The sequence below is a fragment of the Papio anubis genome, chromosome 4 (assembly GCF_008728515.1).
Source record: "Papio anubis isolate 15944 chromosome 4, Panubis1.0, whole genome shotgun sequence".
In the NCBI taxonomy this organism is placed as follows: Eukaryota; Metazoa; Chordata; class Mammalia; order Primates; family Cercopithecidae; genus Papio; species Papio anubis.
The window spans coordinates 130,674,109-130,698,816 of NC_044979.1; the positions used below are offsets into that span (position 1 = coordinate 130,674,109).

Genomic DNA, 24,708 nt, shown 5'->3' on the forward strand with positions numbered 1-24,708 from the left:
GCTCAAAGACAATCCAGACACAAGTGCTCCCTCAAGATGCTTACAATTGAGTTAAGGAGATGAGATATGCTTAAAAATTACAGGAAGGCGTACTTTGGGAGGCCGAGGCAGGTGGATCACCTGAGATCAGGAGTTCGAGACCAGCCTGGCCAACATGGTGAAACCCCGTCTCTTCTAAAAAAAAAAATAGCCAGGTGTGGTGGCGGGTGCCTGTAATCCCAGCTACTCGGGAGGCTGAGGCAGGAGAATCGCTTGAACCTGGGAGGCAGAGGTTACAGTGAGGGGAGATCGCACCACTGCACTCCAGCCTGGGCGACAAAAGCAAAACTCCGCCTAAAAAATAAATAAATAAAAATAAATTATAATATTTAATATTATAAGGTAAATGAAGCTAATGGCCCCCCCATCCCCACAAAAAAATAATGGCCATGGAAGAAGAGTGCTGTGAGGAGTCGCAGAGAGAGAGAAATTGTTTTGGCTGGGAGCGTTCATGGAAAAAGTTGTTAAGTTATGCAGAAGATTTGGACATGAGCTCTCACTATTCTAGAATACATAAGCACACCAAAAAACACCTAAGTGAAAAATTGTATCTACTAAGATGACAGTATCATGAGCACCAACGTTTCAGTCTAGGAAACTGGGAAGATGCCATTGATTTATTTTATTTTTATTTTATTTTATGTTTCAGATGGAATCTCGCTCAGCCACCCAGGCTGGAGTACAGTGGCGTGACCTCAGCTCACAGCAACATCCACTTCCTGGGTTCAAATAATTCTCCTGCCCCAGCCTCCCGAGTAGCTGGGACTACAGGCGCCTGCCACCATACTCAGCTAATTTTTGTATTTTTAGTGGAGACAGTGTTTTGCTATGTTGTCCCTGCTGGTCTCGAACTCCTGGCCTCAAGTGATCCCCCTATCTCGGCCTCCTAAAGTGCTAGGATTACAGGTGTGAGCCACCACACTCGGCCAGATACAATTGATTTAAAAAGAGAAAAAGAAGAAAAGAGGAAGAACAAGTTGATGAGTTTCTCTGAGGACAGGTTGAGGGGGCCAGAGGACATTCTGGGTTAGGCATCTGAACCACGACAATGGTCTGGAGGGGAGAAAACAGGGCAGAGGTGTCAGGGACTGTATGACGAGAGATGGCGTCCTAACATGGAGAAACCTCATCTCTATTAAGAACAAAAACTAGCTGGGCATGGTGGCAGGCACCTGTAATCCCAGCCAGTCAGTGGGGCTGAGGCAAGAGAATCACATGAACCTGGTGGTGCGGAAGTTACAGTGAACTGAGATTGTGCCACTGTACTCAAGCCTGGGCACGAGACTCTGATGGCCATGAGAGGGTGACAGTTCCAGGAAATGCAGGGAAGAAGACTTAGAACCACACTTTGTGGAACACATGTAGTTAGGAGACAGGAAGAAGGGCTAGTGAGCAATCATGGCTCACTGCAGCCTCCACCTCCCGGGCTCAAGCAATCCTCCTGCCTCAGCCTCCTGAGCAGCTAGAACTAGGGGCATGCACCACCATGCCCAGCTAATTTCTTTTATTTTGTAGAGGGCTGGATAGAGAATGTAGAAGGAAGAAGGGCTGGAGAAGCCATGCTCAAGGCAGTACAGATGGGCCTCCAAGGAGGAACTGCAGTTCTCAAATCCGAGAGCCCAAGAGCATCATCTGGAGGTGTTGAAAACCGAGTCCAACACTTTACAGGATAATGCTCCTATGACGCCAGTTCCGAAGCATTATCCTGTAAAGTGTTTGGCAGAGTTTCTGGAAGAAAGATATGTGCATTCATTTTATAAATATTTAAAGGAGTCTCTGTGGGTGAGAAGGACAGAGTCCCTGTCCTCAAAAAGCTACTCAACCTCCTGGGTCAGGAAAGTCAAATGCATTAGAGAAAATGAGAGCTGAGAATGGCCCGTTGATCTAGACAAACAGGAGGCCCCCGATGGTACCAGTGAGAAAAAAAGAAATCCCTCCAGATTCAGCTGTCTCCTGCAGGGACAGGGTCAGCACAGAGAGAACTGGATGAGGACATCTCAAGAAGGGCTTCTAGAAAGCCTGGCTCTGGTGGAACACGTTTGAGACCACCTAAGAGCATTAGGGTGTTGAGATTTGAAAATGGAGAGAAACTGAAGTTGAGATGGGGTGCAAGAGCCCAAATTCACCTTAAAGAGAATGAGTCTATAAATTAACCAAGTAAAACCAGGTCCCCAGGCCCCCATGGAAGCACACAAATCCCCAACCTGACACTGGTTAGAAAGTCACCCCCTTAGCCAGGCATGGAGGCTCATTCCTATAATCCCAGCACTTTGGGAGGCCTAGGCAAACAGGTCACTTGAACTCAGGAGTTCGAGGCCAGCCTAGCCACATGGTGCGACCCTATCTCTACTAAAAATACAAAAATTAGCCAGGCGTGGTGGGACATGTCTGTAATCCCAGTTACTCGAGAGGCTGGGGTAGAAGAATCGCTTGAACCCAGGAGGCGGGGGTTGCAGTGGGCTGAGATTGTGCCATTGCACTCCAGTCTGGGCGACAGAGAGAGACTCTCTCAAAAAAGGAAAAAAAAGAAAGTCACTCCCTCACCTAAGATCCTTTATCATCCTTAACAGATTAAACCATTTTAGGATGTTATAAAAACACTAAGAAAAACATCTTACTTTCTCTTTTTCCTCACGAACACACTCAGAGAAGAAAACAGAAACTCATTTCTGCAAAAATAAATGTTTACCTTCTGCAAAAATAAATGCAGAAACTCATTTTGACAAAAATAAATGTTATAAAATCCAATAAAAAATTGGCCAAGTGCCATTTGGGAACCCTTGTGTTTTTTAAGATTTTGATAAACAGCATTTGAGGAGGTTGAGGGGGAGAAGTGAACACTGCCTGTGATCGGGAAGGACTGGAGAGGGAGGTATGCACACCTGCTCCTTAACAATAAAACAAACACATGTCATCCAGGCTTATGGAGCATAAATTGACAAAAATAAAGTTATGAAACAGTAAGAACTAAAGCAAAGAACATTACAGAATTCTGTCTCAATCCTGCACTTTCAGTGATATGACAGAATAAACTATTGGCACCATCCCTGGTCTCAGAGCCCTGCTCAGGAGCAAGTATTGACCTAGTAGACTTGAAATTGCCCCTATACACTTCATAAAATTAATCAGGAGGCCGGGTGCAATGGCTCACACCTGTAATCCCAGCACCTTGGGAGGCCGAGGTGGATGGATCACCTGAGGTCAGGAGTTCAAGACTAGCCTGGCCAACATGGTGAAACCCTGTCTCTACTAAAAACACAAAAATTAGCCTGGCTTGGTGGCACACGCCTGCAATCTCAGCTATCCAGGAGCCTGAGGTGGGAGAATCGCTTGAACCTGGGAGGTGGAGGTTGCCGTGAGCCAAGATCATGCCATTGCACTATAGCCTGGGCAATAGAGTGAGACTCTGTCTCAAAAAAAAAAAAAAAAAAAAAATCAGGAAAGAAGAGAGGGGGAAATTAAAATAAACCAAGCATGCAGCACATTCAGCATTAATCATTAGTCTCTGACCTGTTTCGTCATAGTTTCTTGGTGCCTGCTGTACTAGAATGACTAGGACAATAGACCCTGTTACAAGATTACAGTCCTCCTTAACTGCTCTATTGATAACTTGAACATTATAAAACATTAAGTTTTCCCTTTGAGATAGTCTTTCATGTCCTCCATACCAATGAAACTGTTGACATTAGCTGGTCTGAAGGACCCCACAAGAAGCTGCCTCACCAAATAATGCAGTTTCCACATCTTGATAATTTCATCCCCTTTACCCTGATCAATGAATGACCTTGATTCTCCAGCCTCTCACCTTCCATGATCCCCTTCAAAGCCCCAGCCCAGAAATCCTCAGGGAGGTGGATTTGAGGATCTCTTCCTGTCTCCTCACTTGGCTACCCTATGATCATGAAACTCTTTCTCTGTTGCAAACCCTGCTGTCTCAGCGTAATTGGTCTGTTACTGCACAGTGGACATATGAACCTGGTGGTCCTAAAACAGACTCAGCTCCACCTGCTTCCAGAACCAATTCAAAAGTCTCAGTGCTTGGGATTTTTTATGTGTGCTTGGGAAGTGGCCACCCAGTCCAGGACTGGGCCAAGTCTGCACATCCACAATGGTAGGCAACCTGACCTCTCAACCCTCACACAGTTATTAAGCCTTGATGATGAGACTTACTGAATATTTCAATTGCCCTTCAAAGTATGGAGATTCGGGATAATCCATCTAAGTTTAGATGAGGGAGTGTTCCTCTACCTTCAATCTGCATCGGAATCACCAGTAAGTCTGAGGTGGCCCAAGAACTTGTATTTCTTACAAGCTTCAAATGGGAAGCTGCTGCATCAGCTGGTCTGCTAAGTGCCTATTGGGTGGCTCTGGCTTAGCATTTACCCCCCTGCCTAACTCAATCTGGGATGAATTAGATCCTGAATGTGGGCCAGAGCTTACCCCAACTGAGTTGACATTCCAGAATCCCAGTGTTGCCCTGTTCATCTCCACTTTCCCCACTGCCTAGGACCTACTTGTCCTGCCTCATCTAAAAGATTGAACCCTCTGGAAGTGACCTTGGCCTACATGGTGAGGGTTGGCCATGCCATTTCCAAAACTGGAATCTTTATATATATATATATTTTTTAAATGTGTGTGTGTATATGTGTGTGTGTTTATATATATGTATGTGTATATATGTATATATGCATATATATACACACACACAGTATATATATAAAATACATATAAATAAGTAAATAAATAAATATATACATACATACACACACATATACGGAGACAGAGACAGGGTCTGGCCTTGTTGCCCAGGCTGGAGTGAAGTGGTGCAATCATGGCTCACTACAGCCTCGACCTCCCGAGCTCAAGCGATCCTCCTGCCTCACCCTCCTGAGTACCTGGAACTACCAGCACACACCACCATGCCCAGCTAATTTATTTTATTTTGTATAGATGAGGTCTCACTATGTTACCCAGGCTGGTTTCAAACTCCTGGCCTCAAGCAATCTCCCCACTTTGGCCTCCCAAAGCTCTGGAATTATGGGTGTGAGCCACCAAGCTTGGCTCCAAAACTGGGATTCTGATGGCTGGCCACCTCTGTGTGGGGCAATCTCACAATTGGGTCAGTCTCTGGACAAGGATCCCATATGGTCCTGCCTTCTGCTTTCACTCCCTGTTCCTACTACCACTGCTACTAATGCCACAATTCTATCAACACTTCTTCTGACACCATCAACCCCCATTGCCACCACTGCCACGTTTATCACCAACACCTCTCCCTGCCAGCAGCTGCTGAGGTTTGGGCACGCTGCTCACTGTGAATGCATGGGTTGTGACAGCTGGGGACGAGAAAATAGCACATATGGCACATTCCAATTAAGAAACAAAATAGAATGGAAATGCCTGCCAGTATTCCCAGAGTGAGAATCACTGGGGACCTTATGAAAATGCAGGTTCCAAGGCTCCTTTCTCGGTATCCCTAATTCAGCGGGCCTTAGTGGAACTGGCCAGCACCCCCAGGTCATTCTCATGCAAACCCCAAACATCTCAAAAGCACTGGTTCACTTTTTTCATTGTTTTTACCATGTTTAAAATGTTTTGACCTTTTTACAATATACAATTCACTGGCATTAAGCACATTCACAATGTTGTGCAACTAACTATCACCACTATCTATAACTTTTTCATCACCCCAAACATAAACCCCATACCTATTGAGCAGCTGCTCCCCATCTCCCCTTTCCCAACCCCTGGTGACCACTAACATGCTTTCTGTCCCTATAAATTTGCCTAATACACATAGTTCATGAAAATGGAGTTGTAAAATATGTGGTCTTTTATGTCTGTTAGTTTTGAAAGTGCAGAAGAAGTGATTTTATGTTGTGTGTAATTTTGTTTTGTTTTGTTTTGAAAGAGGGTCTCATTCTGTCACTCATGCTGGAATGCAGTGGCCGGATCATAGCTCACTGCAGCTTCCAACTCCTGGGCTCAAGTGATTCTCCTGCCTCAGCTTCCCGGGTAGCTGGGACTACAAGGATGCACCACCATGTCTGGCGAATTTTGTTATTTATTTTTTGAAGGGACAGGGTTTTATCATGTTGCTGAGGCTGGTCTTGAACTCTGGGCTCAAGTGATGCTTCTGCCTTGGCGTCCCAAAGTGCTGGGATTACAGGCATGAGCCACCATGCCCAGCCTGAGTGTGTGAATTTAAAATCCTTGACCTTGCCGAAAGTCTGATTCATATTCTGTGGCCGTGGGGTCCTTCCAACCCCCATGTTGGTAACTGGTGGACTGGAGGCTTGCCCCTAAAACCCAGTCTGGTCAGCTGGTCTGTCCCTCCCCTGGGTTCCTCCTAGGCCACCTTCTCCCTGGGCACATCTCTGCTCCTAGCTTGTTCAATGGGTTTCCAAGGCTACCTCTGTCTGGAAGCATCTGGTGAGACACTTAGATAAGACTCCTCATCCTGATGGGACTTGAGTTCCTGAGCTCTTCCAGACTGGATGTGGAGAGAATCCAGCCCCTGCGTGGTGTCCACACCCTGGGCCCTCCCAGATGCCAGCCTTTCTCTCCACCCCGATGGAAACATCCAGCTCTCTGTGCGTAGGGACTTATGACAGGGATCACAGTGAAAAAAATGGTCTTCAACACAGAGTTTAACATAGACGTTAGTCAGGACACTTGACATTTCTGCATCATCTCTTTTTTTTCTTTTTTTCTGAGAGATTTCAATATTTTATATATGTAAGCATTAACTTCGATACCCTAGACAGAACACAAAACACAGACTGAAAACACTTGGGTATTAGCTACTTGGGAAGCTGAGGTGGGAGCCCAGCTTGAGGCAGAGGTTGCAGTGAGCGGCGATTGTACCACTGCACTCCAGCCTGGGTGACAGAGTAAGATGCCATCTCAAAAAAAAAAAAACACCTGGAAATGCAGGTGTGCCTGGGAATAAATTTATGCCTGAAATAACCAATCAGTTAAATGTATAAAAGCAGCCATACAATAACGAATCAGCTAAATGTATAAAAGCAGCCATACAAAGACCATTTCAAAATATTTTTAAAATATTATTAGAAAAAGTTTTAAAGTTTTATCTTTAAAAATGAACAAAAGATGGTGGAGCAGGGAGAAACTAGGTTGCATATCCCGCTTATGCAGCATAGGGGTTTCTTATCTGTCCAATGGAGATAGCAAATCCCAGAAATGAACCTGGGTTTTGTGGGACCTGAAATTTATACAATTTGGGGCATTCTCTTTGAGAAACATTTTAAAAGCTTACTTTTGTAAGCTTTCCAAAAATGCATGACATGTAAACACACAGCAAGGGGTCATCAGATGACCTCGAAGGGCACCCGTGCAAGGGAGGGGCCCGATGTGTAAACTTTGTTAGTTTCTCACTGAGAATACTAACTGGGGAGGCAGATTTCACCAATGCTAGAGTTTCTTTTCTGCTGACAATCACTATTTTTCAAACATTTCAAATACTATGCTTGTCTGTATCTATAATGAAATATTTATATCCCCAAATTGCTAACCAAGCTGACTAAAAATGTCAGCTAATCAGGAAACACTCCAGAACACTAGTCAGCCAAATTAGATCTCCTCTGGTAATTGAACCAGTGAATGGGCTGTCTTGGAAACTTATAACATTCCACAACATTTGTCTTCATACTTACTGAGTCCTTATTAGGAGCCACAAGCTGTTGGCCTACAGCAATTCCTTCATACCTCTTAAAGACTCTGTGAGGTAAGGGCATGATCAACCCCACTTTACAGATGAGAAAACGGGAAGCACAGAGAGCATGCTACGCTCTGAATGTCTGTGTTCCCTCAAAATTCATACATTAAATGCCAATCAATGCCTCCATGGGGTGGTATTAAGAGGGCAAGTGTTTGGGAGGTGATTAGGTCACGAGGACTCTATCCTCATGAACGGGTTGAGTGTTCTTACAAAAGGGGCCCCAGGGAGCTGGTTCACCACTTACTACACATGGAAACACACAGACATCTATGAGGAGTAGGCCCTCACCAGACACTGACTTTGGACTTCCCAGGCCCCTGAATTGTGAGCAATAAATTTCATTGTTTATACATTACCAAGTCTAAGGCATTTCTTTTTAACTTCGTTATTTTTGATTTTTATGGATACATAATAGTTAAGGTATTATTTCTTTATTTTACTTTTTCTTTTTTTTTTTTTTTAGAAAAATAGTCTCCCTCTGTCAGCCCGGCTACAGTACAACAGAATGATCATAGCTCTCACTGTGGCTTCCAACCCATGGACTCAAACGATCCTTCTGCCTCAGCCCCCCAAGTAGCTGGGACTGCAGGCATGCACCATGATGCCTAATTTTTATTTTATTTTATTTTATTTTAGTAGACATGGGGTCTTATTATGTTGCTCAGGCTGGTCTCAAACTCCTGGCTTCAAGTGATCTTCTAACCTCAGCATCCCAAAGTGCTGGGATTATAAGCATGAGCCATAATACCCAGCCTAAGGTACTTCTTACAACAGTTCCCAAATGGACTAAGACAGAGGGCCAGCAACTTTCCCAAGGTCACACCACTTGTAAGTTACATGCCTACACGCATCACCACTCTACCTCTGATTCCTGTGAATGTGATGTTGTGAAATCTGAAATTGTTTGTCTGCTAATACAAAGCTTCTGTGGCCTGGCCTGGGCTTGTCCTGAGAGTTGGCTCCCTCTAGTAGCTTGGAAGCACCCACACCTCTGATTATAGACTAATTATCAGTGTATACAGCCTTATTCCACTGCACAGGGTTGCATGAGGACCAAATGCGAGTGCAAAGCACCAGTATGATGATCCCATTTTCTTCTGAATCTGCAGCCATCAGCACCAGTTTCAGAGAGGGAAGATAAAGGATTAGGGCTGTAACCATGAGTGGAAAGTTGGCCAGGCTGCAGGATGGGAGCAGCAGGCTCTGTACTTGAGGCAGGCGCCTACTTTTTCTAGGCTGCCTTCTGCTCACTGTGGTCGATACTCCACAGAGAAGAGACCTAAGGGCTGATTAAGAGGTTTCAAAAGACTGGGCAGCCAGGGAACCTTTTGGGCTTCCAACTCTTCTGAACAATACAGTGAAGCTCTGAAGAAGCCTGAGGGATACAGGAGCCACATATCTGGTAGATATACACACACCCCACCCCAGCTTTGCCACTATGGCATGGGCCCATCTGTCTCTGAAATCCTGGGCTTGAAGAATAGCCATGGTGAGGAAGCAAGCATGTAAAACGGCAGGATGAAATAACCCAGGAGGTGGCTGCACTGCATATTTTATTCTCTGAGCATCTCTCAGCTTTGCAGACTTAAATAATGCACTTGCTGACTATGGGCTGGAGCAAAAATGAGGCAAGAATGAGAAACTTCAGGAAGAATGAGAGAGATTAAAGAGGGAAGCTTTTGCTATGTATGAAAGCATTTTGAGGGCGATTCCATAGTGAGATCAAAGCAAGGACAAAAGAAAGCAAAAGACGAAAAGAAAAGCAAAGAGATGTGAGGTGCAAAACACCAAAGTGTTAAACTAAATATATCACACTGAGTTGTGCATTCATGAGAGGCACTTTGTAAAGGAAAGCCATCTCAGCTTCCAATTCCTTTGTTAAGAAATTCCTTTCTACCGCTTCTTCCATTTACATTTTACCTTTTCGAAAATAAATATGAGTAGCCCAAACCTACAAGGAAACATCATAGTACGCATAGGCTATAAGCTATCTAGGTGAGAGCTCCAAGTTGTCTCCCCCATTTAAAAGAGCATTCCCCTATCTTACCCCACCAAAGGCATTTGAAAGTCTGGCATTTGCAGATGATTCTAATAATAACACATGAATTTCAGCAATCAAATTTGTCTACAGGCTGGGGTGTGTTTTTTTTTTATGTTCTTATTTACGGTGATACTGATTCCAAATGCTCTGAAGCTGGCAAATCTCTTCCTTGAAATAGCAAAAATCACAGTCATTAAAGAGAGAGCAAAACAGAACACAAGCAATGTGAAGCCCTGGGGAGAACAGGGTCACACCTTGGTGCTCGGTCACCTCTTCCTCAAGTTTTCTTTAAATGCGTTTGGCAGCCAGGAATGGAATAACTGAAGCGAGGCATCCCGCCACTTCACCCTTCTCTAGCATTTTGGGGTGCTCCATATTCAGGACCCTGAAGTTTCCAAGATCAAAGGCAGTGTGAATCTTATGTGCAAATGAAATGCTCATGCCTGCTTATAGGAATTGTCCATGTTAAGTTATCAATGTATCATACGAATATTCTATCAATAACAGCTCTTACTAGCATCCAAAAGGGCTGCAGAGCCTAACATGTTTCTTCTAGCTAGCGGAGACTATCGAGCTTATATATAACATCAGAGCAGATGTGGACTGGAATGGCATTGTAGAACATTCCGGCTGAACAGCAGCTCTGCTAATACCAAACTACCTGACATTCCCACACTTCTCAACCATCTGGGCTAAAGGGCCAATGTACCAAAGCCAATTTCTTAGTTGTGACAGTATTCTGGAGTTTTGCAAGACGTTACCACTGGGAGGAACTAAGCGAAGGCTACATGGAATTTCCTGTTCATCTTTGCAACTTTCTGTGAACCTATAATTAGTTTGAACTAAAAAGGGTTTCGTTGTTGTTCTTGTTTTTAAAAGCCAGTTAGTGGCTGAAGCTTTAGCTGGGGTTTTCACACTATCGCTTGTGTAAAGATACATACTCTCCTCATTCTTTCCTCCCTGGGGCCTAAAAAACACAAAGAGAAATGTAAATGCACAACCTAGTTAGGATGACAGACCCACACAGCAAATGCTGTCACACTGCTATGATCTGGTTGGGGGCAAAAACAAGTATTATTTCTGATTAGGAAGACTCTTTACAGGCAGGGGGGAAGGCAGGTGATGTTCAAATAAAGAGAGCCTGGCCAAGCATGGAGCTGTGTGATAACAAGTTGTCTCTCGGCTATTTCACTCAGAGCCTCAGCAACACAGGAAGAATGTTATCTCTTGGAAACACAAGACTTCTCCCATCTCTGCAATTATAAACCAAGAAGAAAAGCAAACAATGCCAGTGTGACTTCTTCTCCAAAATTCCTTTTGGAAGTGCAGAGGGTATAACCTTCCACTCCAAAAAGTTTTCAGCCGTCTTGCTTTCAACCTTTGAATACAACCAACCAAGACAAGATGTTGATCAGATATGCCTGTCGTACAGGGAAGTATTAGTGACAAGATGTACAACCGTCCAAATCATCAAGAAACTCAAATGATGGTGATAGGAGATAGGCAATTTCTGACGCCTAAACCAATATAACTATAGCATTCAAGCCAAAATATGTACAACGTGAAATCCTAAAGCTTCTAGAACAATGCCAGAAGAAGTGGAGAAAAAAAAATCTCTGCACATGTGCAACTGAAATTAACCTATTTAACAAGTACTGTAATTTAGCTGTGGGCTAGACCCTGGGATTACAGCACAGAGCAAGCTATCGGTCTCACCATCAAGTGTCTTACCACTTAAGAGATAGGCAGATAAATGAAGGCAATTCAGTATGGTTTCCCAGTGTGGATGACATGCAAGTTGAATACTGATGAATGAACTGGAGCTAGCAAATCAAATAATGTCATAAGCACACTCAACAGTACCCTTTATGACACTGTTAGGACTTGCACTATGTGCCTTGCAAGTATTACCTCTAAACCTCACAATGAAAACCCTGCATGAAAGCTACTATTACCCTAACTTAAACAAGGTCAGAAAAGTTAAGTGCCTTGGCCAAGACCACATAGCTAAAGTTTGAGCCGGGATTCATTCCTCTCTTTCCTCCCCATGCTACTGATTTAAACAGCAGTCCTCATCCATTTTGGCACCAGGAACCACTTTGGTGGAAGATCATTTTTCCATGGACAGAGCAGATGGATGGTTTCAGGATGATTCAAGTGCATTACATTTATTGTGCACTTTACTTCTATTATTACTACATTGTAATATATAATGAAATAATTCTACAACTCATGATCATGTAGAATCAGTGGGAGCACTGAGCTTGTTTTCCTACAATTAGATGATCCCATCTGGGGGTGCTGGAACACAGTGACAGGTCATAAGGCATTAGATTCGCATAAGAAGCATGCAACCTAGATTCCTCATATGTGCAGTTTACAATAGGCTTCACACTTCTATAAGAATTTAATGCCACTGCTGATCTGACAGGGGGGGAGCTCAGGTGGTAACGCGAGCAATGGGGAGTGGCTGTAAATACAGATGAAGCTTTGCTCCCTTACCAGCCTCTCACCTCCTGCTGGGCGGCCTAGTCCCTAACAGGCCATGGACCAGTTTATGGCCCGAAGGTTGGGAACTGCTGCTTTACAACAAAGAAGGTAACAAGGTAAGTTAAAAAAGTAAAATATTAATAAGACATATAAGAGTATTGAGGGCCAGGCGTGGTGGCTCACGACTGTAATCCCAGCACTTTGGGAGGCCAAGGTGGGTGGATCATCTGAGGTCAGGAGTTCAAGACCAGCCCGGCCAACATGGTGAATCACCATCTGTACTAAAACTATTAAAATTAGCCAGGTATGGTGGTGGGCACCTGAATCCCAGTTACTTGGGAGGCTGAGGCAGGAGAATCGCTTGCACCTGGGAGGTGGAGACTGCAGTGAGGCGAGATCGCACCACTGCGCTCCAGCTAAGGCAAGAGAGCAAGAAACTGTCTCAGGAAAAAAAAAAAAAAGAAAAAAAAAAAAAGAAAACAAAAAGAGTATTAAGGCCATTAATTGTAAAAACAAAGAAGCTTCTCATAGTAGTTTAAGGAAAACTTGACGGCTAAGGTTACAACTCACCTGTTTTAAAGGCACAGTAAATTTCCATAGGATGTTGGAACTTGGCAAATCCAAAAAGTGAAGTCCATCCCCTTCCCAAACCTGTGATTCTTAATTCTTAGCATATCCCATTCTTAATGAGAAGCACGAATACTCATCTTGTCACCTAAGCAGGGACCCTGGGGATCCTCTTTGACTCCTGCCTCCTCCTTATAATTGGTTATATGTGATTCAGCTTCAGTGTTTCCAAATATTAAATAATTCAGCAGATAAAAACAGTGAATTTCAGATCACTGGTTAAAGGACTTACTATTAAATTGAGATAACTGTATTTTGGGACAGAGTCTCTATGTTAAAAATTCTTACACCTTATATAAAAATATTTCTTCTGTCTGGAATTTATTTTGGAAAGAAACATTTACCCATCAAAATGGTTGTCAATATTTGTATAGCCTAAGCATAATGAATCACATTCTTAAGACTTTGGTATCAAAAAGAAAAGACTGATGGATTTGACTATATAATGTAAAATTTATACTTGCCAAAAAAGACTACGAATGAATTAAAGTGAGAAGCACAAGTTGAGAGAAATGCTTGCAAAGTGATGTAAAAAAGGTTTGTTTAATATATAAAAAGTTCTTGATATACACCATGGAATACTACGGAGCCATAAAAAGAATGAGTTCATGTCTTGCAAGGACACAGATGAAGCTGGAAACCATCATTCTCAGCAAAGTAACACAGTAACAGAAAACCAAACACCGCATGCTCTCACTCATAAGGGAGAGTTGAACAATGAGAACACATGGACACAGAGAGGGGAGCATTACACACTGGGGCCTGTCAGGGGGTGGGGGACAAGGGGAGGGAGAGCATTAGGACAAATACCTAATGCATGCAGGGCTTGAAACCTAGATGATGGGTTGATAGGTGCAGCAAACCACCATGGCACATGTATACCTGTGTAACAAACCTGCACGTTCTGCACATGTATCCCAGAACTTAAAGTAAAATAAAATAAAAAGTGCTTGTAAATCAATAAGACAAAGATAAATACTCCAATAAAAAAGGGATAAAGGAGTCATCAATAGGCAAATCTCTAAAAAACATATAGTTAAACATATGAAAAAGTATTCATCATCAATACTATTTTTTAAAATGCAGATTTAAAAATGTAATGCCATATCCCCTGCATCAGAACAAGATGACCAAGATAAATAAGATTCAGTGTTGGTAAGAATACAGTGAAAAAAGTCTTTCATACACTCTTCATGTGATAGTATCGCATACCTGGAAGACACTTTATCAATTTATATTAAACATTCTCAAAGATGAACTTTCAGAATAAGATGATGAATGTAACTCATGAATCAGAGACCACTACTCAAAATTCACTAAAAATCTACAGTAAAAGGATTTCTAAAATAAACAAACAACAACAACAAAAACCATAACCTTCCAAAGCCAGAAGAAATGCAAGACAAGACAACAGCCATGAAATCGAGGAAGCCTGAATGCAGATTCAGAAGGTTAACCAAGTGACTGATGTATAACAGATGATCCCAAGCCAACAATGCCCAAAACTAAGAAACCAACTCAATATATACCAGAGGACACTCAAGAGGCAATGGAACCGGCAGCTCCAGGTGCCTTTGGAATTGGGGGTAAAAATGGACAGACCAAAATAAGGAAGACCAGCACAAAGGTTATTTGAAAAGAAACTGATCACTAAATTCCCACTCCCACCTGTTTTTTTTTTTTTTTTTTTTTGAGATGGAATCTCACTCTGTCACCCAGGCTGGAGTGCAGTGGTGCAATCTCAGCTCACTGCAACCTCCACCTACCGGGCTCAAGCAATTCTGCTGTCTCAGCCTCCTGAGTAACTGGGATTATGGGTGTGCACCACCACAGAGCTTTTTTTTTTTTGTATTTTTAGTGTACACGGGGTTTCATCATGTTGGCCAGGCTGGTCTCAAATGCCTGATCTCAAGTGATCCTCCCACCTCAGCCTCCCAAAGTGCTGGGATTACAGGCTTGAGCCACCACGTCTAGCCACCACTCCCACTTCTTGTTTCAGCCCACACAAATCACTCCACTGTCAAATCAAGTACGTCTAACTCACGTACGCAATGTCTGATCAGCTTTTTAAAAATTGTGATACAATGGACATAACCAGAAATTTACTATTTTAATCATTTTAAGTATACAGTTCAGTGACATTAGGTACATACACATTATTGTGCAGACATAATCTATTTCCACAACTTTTTTCATCTTCTCAAACATATCCCATACTCTTAAGCGATAACTCCTCATTCCCCCTCCACCCAGATCCTGGCTGTCTAATCACTATTTAAGAGATAATCACAAACAGAAAAGACTCACCAGATACTTAAGGAAAGCCTCCAACATGGAAGATAGAAACTAAGCATCAATGAGAAAAATGTAAGTTGTAGAGATAGACTATGCAGGGAGAAAAACTTAAAACAAAAAATATTATTAACATCCTCCAGGGATAAGAAAACATATTGCTTCCAATAAAAAAGGACAATATGTTATAAAAGGAGCTTTCAGAGAATAAAAATGATCACTTGGAAGTAAAACTATGATAGCAGAAATATAAAAAATGGATAGAAGGGCAGAATAAAAAAACTGAAGTGAGAATAAAGAAAACAGAGCAAAAATATCAGATAGAGAAAGATACCAGAGAAAAATAAGAAAATTAGAGGTTCAATTATTAGAGGCCTCAAACTAGAATAATAAAAGATGCTGAAAGAGAGAACAGAAAAAATGAGGAGGAATTATCAATTAAAAGTCCAAGAAATTTCCAAAGATAGATAGACAATAGATTTCAGATTGAAGCCACTAAACGCCCCATCCAATCAATGCAAACTGACCCATATCAAGACTCATCATTGTAAAATTTAAAACTATGGTGACAAGATAAAGATTCTACAGGCTTCCAGAAAGGAAAAAAGAACATGCAAAAGATCAGGAATCATAATGCCTTTGGTTCTTCCAAAACAGTAACAACAACAACAACAAAGAAAGATAGACAATAATCAAGTAAAACCATCAAAATTCTGAAAGAAGGTAACATCTAACTCAATGACACCATCATTCACCTAGAAGATGAGGCTAAAGCCATCTTTAGAGGCATGAGTGAGCTCGAAAGATTTTCTCTTCCTTGCAGTCTCTTAAGAAGCTTCCAGTTGTCATGTTTCACCAAAAAAAGGAACATAAACCAAGAGAAAAGTACAGGAGACAGCACAGAAGAGGGTCAGAGAATCTGGAAGAAGACGGTAAAGGGAGATCCAAGATAACAACACAGAGTCACAGAGGCCGACCCCCATAACAGGGCAGTGTGACTTCAGACAGATGCATTGAGAGTTGTCATTTCTAACACTGCTCCTGCAAACGTACCTCATTTTAAGCTGAGGATGGATTGCCTGAATGAGTATAGCACCCATTCTTATCTATAATTGGATGTTCCGACTACAGGCTTTCCGCCTGCTGCCTGGATCAGCGGAAGACATTCATTGTATCATATCTCATATTTCTCAAGACATGTTCTGCTTTGACCTGCTCCTGAGGACAGGCAGTAGGTCTTGATAAGATCAGAAGCAGAAAATACAGAGAAGCCCATTCCATCTGTCCATATTTTTGCCTTAAGTCCAGTACCTGGTCTACACAATAGCCCACTATGGCAAGTCCCATGTTTCCGGAGCTCACTCATGACTTAGCTGTCTTCTCCAGAAGAGGCTTTTGTAAATCCTTAGGAAGGTACATGGGTGAATGTTCTCATACTTGACATGGTAGGAGAAGAGATATTTATTAATAAATACATTTTGAGGAGGTAATTAAGCAAGAAAAATAAATAGAAAATATTCAGATGGAAAGTAAGAAGTAAAATTATCATTATTTGAAGATAACATGATATTCTATATAGAAAGCTCTATAAAATCTACAAAAAAACCTAATGGAGCTAATAATAAAGTTCAGCAAAGTTAAAGGATACAAGATGAACATACAAAAATAAGTTGTATTTCTATACAATAACAATAAACAACCCAAAAAGAAATTAAGAAAACAATTCAATTTATAATAGTATTAAAAAGAATAAAACATTAAGGAATAAATTTAATCAAGGAAGTGTAAAATGTGTTTACTGAAAACTAAAAAACATTGTTGAAAGAGATTAGAGGCCTAAATAAATAGAAAGACGTCTATGTTCATGGATTGGAAGCATTAATATTATCAAGATGACAATACTCTCCAAATTGATTTACACATATAATACAATCCCTAAAAAAATTCTGACATCTATTTTTCAGAGAAATGTTCAAGCTGGTCTTAAAATTAAATGTAAATGCAAGGGACCCAGAATAGACACAACAATCTTGAAAAAAGAACAAGGTGGGAGGTCTCACACTTCCCACTTTTAAAATTTACTATAAAGAAAAAGTTATCAAGACAGTGTGATTGTGCTATAAGCACAGATGCATAAATCAAAGAAATAGGATTGAGAATCCCAAAATAACTCCTCATATTTACAGTCAGTTGACTTTAGACAAGGGTGCCATAACCATTCAATGAGGAAAAATTGGTCTCTTGAACAAATGCTCATGGGATAACTACATATGTAAAAAATAAAAATAGAAAGAATTTGGATCCCTACCTCAAACCATATCCAAAAATGAGCTCACAATGGATATAAACCTATATGGAAGTGCTAGGCCTATAAAACGCTTAGAAGAAAACAAAGGTTCAAATCTTTGTGACTTTGAATTAGGCAACAGTTTCTTAGATATGACACCAAAAGCTCCAACACCCAAAGGAAAAAAAGATAAACTGAACTTTCTAAAATTAAAAACTTTTGTGCATCCAAGGACATTATCAAGAATGTGAAAAGACAACCAACAGAATGGTAGAAAATATTTGCAAGTATATTTGCAAAAAATAGTTGCAGGATATTTGATAAAGATGAGTATTCAGAATAGATAAAGAATAATTAATTACAAGTCAATAACTTTACAAGTCAAATAATCAATTTTAAAATGAGCAAAGTACTTGAATAGATGTTTCTCCAAAGAAGATAGACTAATGAAAAATAAGCACATGAAAAGATGCTCAAAATAATTAGTCATTAGGGAAACGCAAATCAAAACTACAAGATACCACCTTATACCCACTAGATTGACCATAATTTAAAAAAAGTAAAAAGTGTTGTCAAGGATGTGGAGAAATTGGAACCCTCATATATTAATGGTGATCATGTAAAATGGTGCAGCTCATGTGAAAAACAGTCTGGCTGTGGAAAACAATTTGACAGTTTCTCAAAAAGTTAACCACAGAATTATCATATAACCCAGCAATTCTACTCCTAGATATGTACCCAAGAAAACTGAAAACATGTCCAAATAAAAATGTATACATGAATGTTCATAGCCCTATTATTCTTAATAGACCCAAAGTAGAAACAACCCAAATGTCCATCAACTGATAAACTGATAAACAGATAAAAAGAATGTGCTACATCTATACTCAAATATTATTCAGTCATAAAAAGAACAAAGTACTTATATATGCTGCAACATGGTTGAACCTTGAAAACATTATGCTCAGTGAAAGAAGCCAGCAAAAAGGGCCACATGTTGTAGATTTCATTTATTATCAAATGTCCAGAATAGGCAAATTTATGATAACAGAAAATACATTAATATTTGGCAAGGAATAGAGTAAGGGTAGAATTGCGACAGGCTACTCCCAGGTTCAGGGTTTATTTTGTAGGTGATGACAATGTTCTGGAATTAGGTAGTGGTGATAGATGCAAATCATTTGAATATACTGAAAATCGCTGAACTGTATACTTTAGTTTTTGTTTTTTTTTTGTTTTTTTTTTTGAGACAGAATCTTGCTGTGATGCCCAGACTCGAGTGCAATGGTGTAATCTCAGCTCAGTGCAACCTCCGCCTCCCAGGTTCAAGCAATTCCCCTGCCCCAGCCTCCAGAGTAGCTTGGACTACAGGCGCGCGCCACCACACCCGACTAATTTTTGTATTTTTAGTAGAGACGGGGTTTCACCATATTAGCCAGGCTGGTCTCGAACTCCTGACCTCAAGTGATCCACCAGCCTTGGCCTCCCAAAGTGCTGGGATTACAGGTGTGAGTCACAGTGCCTGGTCTATTTTATTTTTATAGTATATTTGATGGTGTATGAATTACATCTCAATCAGAAGTGAGGAAAAATAAAGAATGGCTATGCATGAACCAGTGATGGAGTGTGTCAAATATTATGACTGTGATACCTCTGTGCACCCGAATTCCTCCATCCCAGTCACCCAAACAAAGATCAAGGCAAACACTGCAAGTTCATCATTGGACTAATGGAGCTACAAAGACCCAGGGTAGCCATCTGGGAGACAGAGGCCTTATAGGTTTGAAGCTCAGGGAAGAGGATAAATCGTTCTGGGCTTCAGCGGTAGATCCCATTGGACAATTCCAATGGGAAACTGTCAGAACATACACAATGGAGGAGACTGCCCAGTGTGTCCTGATGCTGAGAATCACGAGTAATCCCAGCTTAAGAAGGGAGAGGGCCGAGTGATATGGTTTGTCCCCTCCACATCTCATGTTGAAATGTGATCCCTAATATTGAAGGTGGGGCCTGGTGGGTCATGGCAGTGGATCCCTCCTCAAAGTCTTGGTGCCATTCTTATGGGATTCAATGAGTTCTCACTCTTAGTTCCCATGAAATCGGATTGTTAAAAAGAGCCTGGCACCTCCTCCCCTCTCTCTCTCTCCACTTGTCGCTCATCATGTGACCTCACCAACTCCCCTTCCTCTTCAACTATGCGTGGAAGCTCCTGAAACCCTCACCAGAAGCAGATGCTGGCATCATGCTTCTTGTACAGTCTACAGAACCATGAGTGAAATAAATTACTTTCCGTTATAAATTACCTAGCCGTAAGTATTCTTTGTAGAAAGACAAATGGACTAAGAAACCAAGGAAGAGAAGAACAGCTGCAAAAAGAAGATTAGGGGAGAATCAGCAGAGAGTAATGTCGGGGCACCAGAAGGAGTGATACACGATCAAGGAAGCTGCTTGACAATATCAGATGGTGCCAAAAGATCTGGGCAGCAAAATGCCCACTGGACTTGGTAAGCAGTGATTTCTGGCAAATGTTGCCTGAGTGATTTCAGCTGGATGTACAGAGTACAAAGAATTGCATCTTACTTGGGCTTAACATAGGGCAATGTCAATATTCAAACTGAGTGAAACAAATGACTTAAAATAAAAACAAAATTCCCTAACAAAGGAAAATCTGCAGTCTCATCTTGTCTGCTTCTCCAGAGTGCCCTGGCTTTGTACACCCATTCCCTGAGCACATCTTGACCACAGCTTAGTGAATCTTAGAGAATAGATCAATCTGCCCTCATTAAAATGATGTTTGCAGAGCTTTTTTAATAAAAAAAAAAAAAAAGGGCACAGATTATGCTTTACCCTTCAGGGGGAAAAAGCAGAACATTAACTTGTTTATACTATTGATCTTAACTATGCAAAATGTGCATTAAAGAGGGTAAGGGCATGGGCGAATGAGCAGTTGCCTCTGGTTAGTCTCTTCAGTATTTATTTTTTTCCAATTATATTTGCTTTTTGATACATTCGAATTTTCCAACAAAGAGCATGCATTTCTTTTAAGATCAGAAAACAAAACTGTGAGGCTGGGAGAAAAAACGTTTTAATCAAATGTGAACTAGCAAGCAGGAACAACAATATTAATGTAAGAAGAACTAAATCCAGGGCAAAAAAAAAAAAAAACAGGGTATGCTTCTAAGATAAAGAGAGCATTACATAATGGTAGCAACCATCGCTATTAATGAAGCCCATGCAGATACAAATCTGTAGTTGCCAAGAAACTGACAACAAGATACCAGAAAACAAATATTAGGAACACAGGAAGGAAAAGTCATTATAAGAGGAGATTTTAAAACACCATTGTCAAAAAGACTTAAAAAAAATAAACTCATAGCCTACCAGAATACACAAAATTGATGTCTGGCAGGAATTCAATTCCATGATTACAGTGCGTGGGGGTCTTTTTAAATAGATGCAGAACATTTACAAAACTCGATAATACCAGTTACAAAGAACATTGTAATAAAATGAAAAATATTAGATTCCTCTTCTAGTTCAAGAGAAGAGATTTCTGGCCTGGGGAAAAAACATAGAGAATAGAACCAGGAACTGAAAAGAGGGAGATCATGTTAATATCATCAACTCCTGGTCCCCTGGGTATTTGGGAGAGGAGGAAGATGATGAATGGATATTGATTTATGGTCTGGCTGAACCAAATACCTCTTCCTCCTATTTTCTTACTCACTAAACATCTTCATGTAGACCTGAAATGTGAACCATTAAAATGGGACTCAGACAGGGCTCAAGGCATGGTTGCTTAACCCAGTGGTTCTCAAAGTGTGTTCCCCACACAAGGTACATCAGCATCAAATAGGAGCTTATAAGAAATGCAAATTTTCAGCCCTACCCCAAGCCTCCTGAAGTAGAACTTCCTCCAGGGTGGAGTCCCAGGGGGTTCTTACACTAAAACATTTGATGTTAGAGGTGTATAAATACCCCAGCTTCCTCACCCTTGGAGCAAGTTAACTCTGAGGTCTGAGTTTACACGGGCTCTTGGAATTTCCCCAGTGAAATTAAGCTGTGACCCACAGTACCAATCTTTTGGGGATGCTTTCTCTACCTATTCATACTTCCCCAGTACCCTACTGGTGCTCTCTTCACCTCCCAAATAAACTACTTGCACTCTTGATGTGAATAAACCCATCTACTTGCAGATGTTTATTTCAGGGTCTGCTTCTGGGGGAACCCAAATGAAGATACCTACTAGTATGGTTTGAATATTTGTCCTCTCTTAATCTCATGTTAAAATGTGACCCCCAATGTTGGAGGTGAGGCCTGGTGGGAGATGTTTGGGTCATGGGGGTGCATCCCTCATTTATGGCTCAGTGCCTCCTTCATGGTAATGAGTAAGTTCTCAGGGAATCTGGGACCTCCCTCCCACTCTCTTGTTCCCTCTCTCACCATGTGACACTCACTTGCTCCCCTTCCCTTCTGCCATGACTGAAAGTTTCTGAGGCTTCACCGGAAGGCAAGCAGATGCCAAGCAGATGCTGGTGCCATGGTTCTTGTACATTCTGCAGAACTGTGAGACAAATAAAACCTCCTTTTTAAATAAATCACCCAAGGCCAGGCATGGTGACTCACACCTATAATCCCAGCACATTGGGAGGTTGAGGCAGGACGATCATTTGAGCCCTGGAGTTTGAGACTAGCCTAAGCAACATGCCAAAACCCCATCTCCACAAATTTTTATATATATAAAAATTAGCCAGGCGTGATGGCACATGCCTGTGGTCCCAGCCTCTTAGGAGGCTGAGACAGGAGGATCACCTGAGCCCAGGAGGTGGAGGCTGCAACAAGCTGTGATCGCACCACTGCACTACAGCCTGGGTGACAGAGTGAGACCCTGTCTCAAAATCAATCAATCAATCAATCAATCTGTCAATCAATCAATCACTTGCCTCAGGAATTCCTTTGTAGCAACACAAAATAGACTAATACACCTACTGAACCCAGTAAGTGTCTAACCCTGTACTGGAGATCCTTGCAGTCAAGGAGCTGCAGTTATGGCTGAGATTGCCTTAACCTTCCCTTCTTCCTCCTGGGCTGGGCTCTACCTAGATTTCCTCAGGAGAGGGTGTACCACTGGCAATGAGTCTTCACCCCAATCCAGCCCGATCTGCAGTTCATGCTCCTCTCTGGGTGTTCTAGCCCTGGGCTATCTCTAGTCATTTTGCCACTAGCTCACACCTGCCCTTTTCTTAGCCCTACCTGGCTTCGTCATGCACGCCCTTGTTGAAAGACTTAATGAGTTTCAACCACCAGTCAGGCCCTGGGAAACAACATCTCACCTATTTCAGAGAGTCCACTGTGCAGACACACTTCAAGCTAATAAGTGTGACAGCTAGTAGCAAGGTGCTGAGATAGCACAGAACCAGGGCCTCATTATCCTAAAGGTGTATAAATACCCCAGCTCCCTTGCACTTGGAGCAAGTTAACTCTGAGGTCTGGGTTTACACTGGCTCCTGGATTTTCCCCAGTGGGATTAAGCTCTGTCACCCACAGTACCAATCTTTTTAGGATGCCTTCCTTTCACAATCTTACTTCCCCACTCAGAGGTTAGAAGAGGCTTCTCTGAGGAAGTGCTTTGCTGGAGACAGCTGGGGAAATATAGACGGAGTCCCTGCAGGGGTGCATGGAAGGACTGCTGGAGCAAGATGTCTGTGGTAGGTGCAGAGAAATGTCACAGAGCAGACAGCCATGGGCATGTCAAGGAAAGAGAATTTGCTGCACGACTTAGAGGCTTCCAGGAACTGAAAGAGCCTCCTTCTCACAAGGAGACAATCATTCTCAGGTTTAGAAGAATCTATAGATAACTAATGGCCAAAGGTAAGGAAATAAAACTAGGGATGTGAAAAATCCACCAAATGACCCAACTCTGTAAGCCAGAGATCCCAGAGAAGGCATACCACTGGGCCCAGGTGCATCCAAGCCCTTCAGAAGAGTGGGCCGGTTCAGAAGGGCCAGGGACATCAGCATCCAGGCTGATTAAATAGGAGAGGCTCATTCCTGTGCTCCTCAAGATAATCCAGTTTTAAACAGGACCCATGGCATTGCCTCCTCCTCACCATCTTCCAGATGCCGGAGCAGCTTGCAGGGTAATCCCTCTCCTACCCAGCACGATGAAAGGAAGGGGTTTAGCCTACCCCTAATCCTGTAGTTGCTCAGAAGATAAGCTTTCTTGGCCTTCAGGCACTCACTCTAGCTGGCCTTCTTTTATCCCATGAGCTTGTGGGGGTCGCTCCCAGCAGTGAGCACACTGAATTTTGCAGGTTGGGATCCAACACAAAGGCACCATTAGCAACACCCACCCCCACTGCCCTGGATGCCATGCCTTTGTCCAACTATTAAATATCTCCAAGGACCTCCCAGGAGTTTTGTTATTGACATGCAATATTTTCCTGTTGTACAGTTTCCATTGAGCCATCACTCCTATTAGCGCTGAATTCCAGAAGATGAGCAAACACCACTCATTTCTACGTAAGACCATTTTGGGCACGGTGGCCCAGAGGAGAATTCCAATGTAGACAAACAGTTCCTAACACAGGATGGAATTTTTTATTTTGCTTTTTGGAGAAGGACGACAAAGATGGGGCATGGGGTGGGGAGTGGAGGAGGAATTCAGCTCTTCCCTGTCATCTACTTTAGGTAACGAGAAGAGGGAAGTTCATCTAGATCCATGGCCAGTCAATGAGTCTAATGAGCCCTAGAGCAGCGGTCCTCAACCTTTTTGGCACCAGCGAGCGGCTTTGTGGAAAACAATTTTTCCATGGAACATGTGGGTCAGGGGAGATGGTTTCAGGATGAAATTGTTCCACCTCAGATCATCAGACATTAGATTCTCATAAAAAGATTGCAACCAGCCAGGCGCAGTGGCTCATGCCTGTAATCCCAGCACTTTGGGAGGCTGAGCAGGGCAGATCACCTGAGGTCAGGAGTTCGAGACCAGCCTGACCAACACAGCAAAACCCTGTCTCTACTAAAAATACAAAAATTAGCCAGGCATGGTGGTGTATGCCTGTAGTTCCAGCTACTCGGGAGGCTAAGGCAGGAAAATCGCTTGAACCCGAGAGGTGAAGGTTACAGTGAGCCGAGATCGTACCACTGCACTCCAGCCTGAGTGATGGAGCAAGACTCCATCTCAAAAAA

At 42.2% G+C, this 24,708-nt stretch overlaps 1 protein-coding gene across 1 annotated transcript in view; it reads right to left on the reverse strand.

Moving 5' to 3' along the window:
- Positions 1-24,708, reverse strand: part of GALNT17 (polypeptide N-acetylgalactosaminyltransferase 17) — a 595,450-nt gene that overhangs the window by 304,499 nt on the left and 266,243 nt on the right. The gene's annotated exons all lie outside the window — the stretch shown is intronic.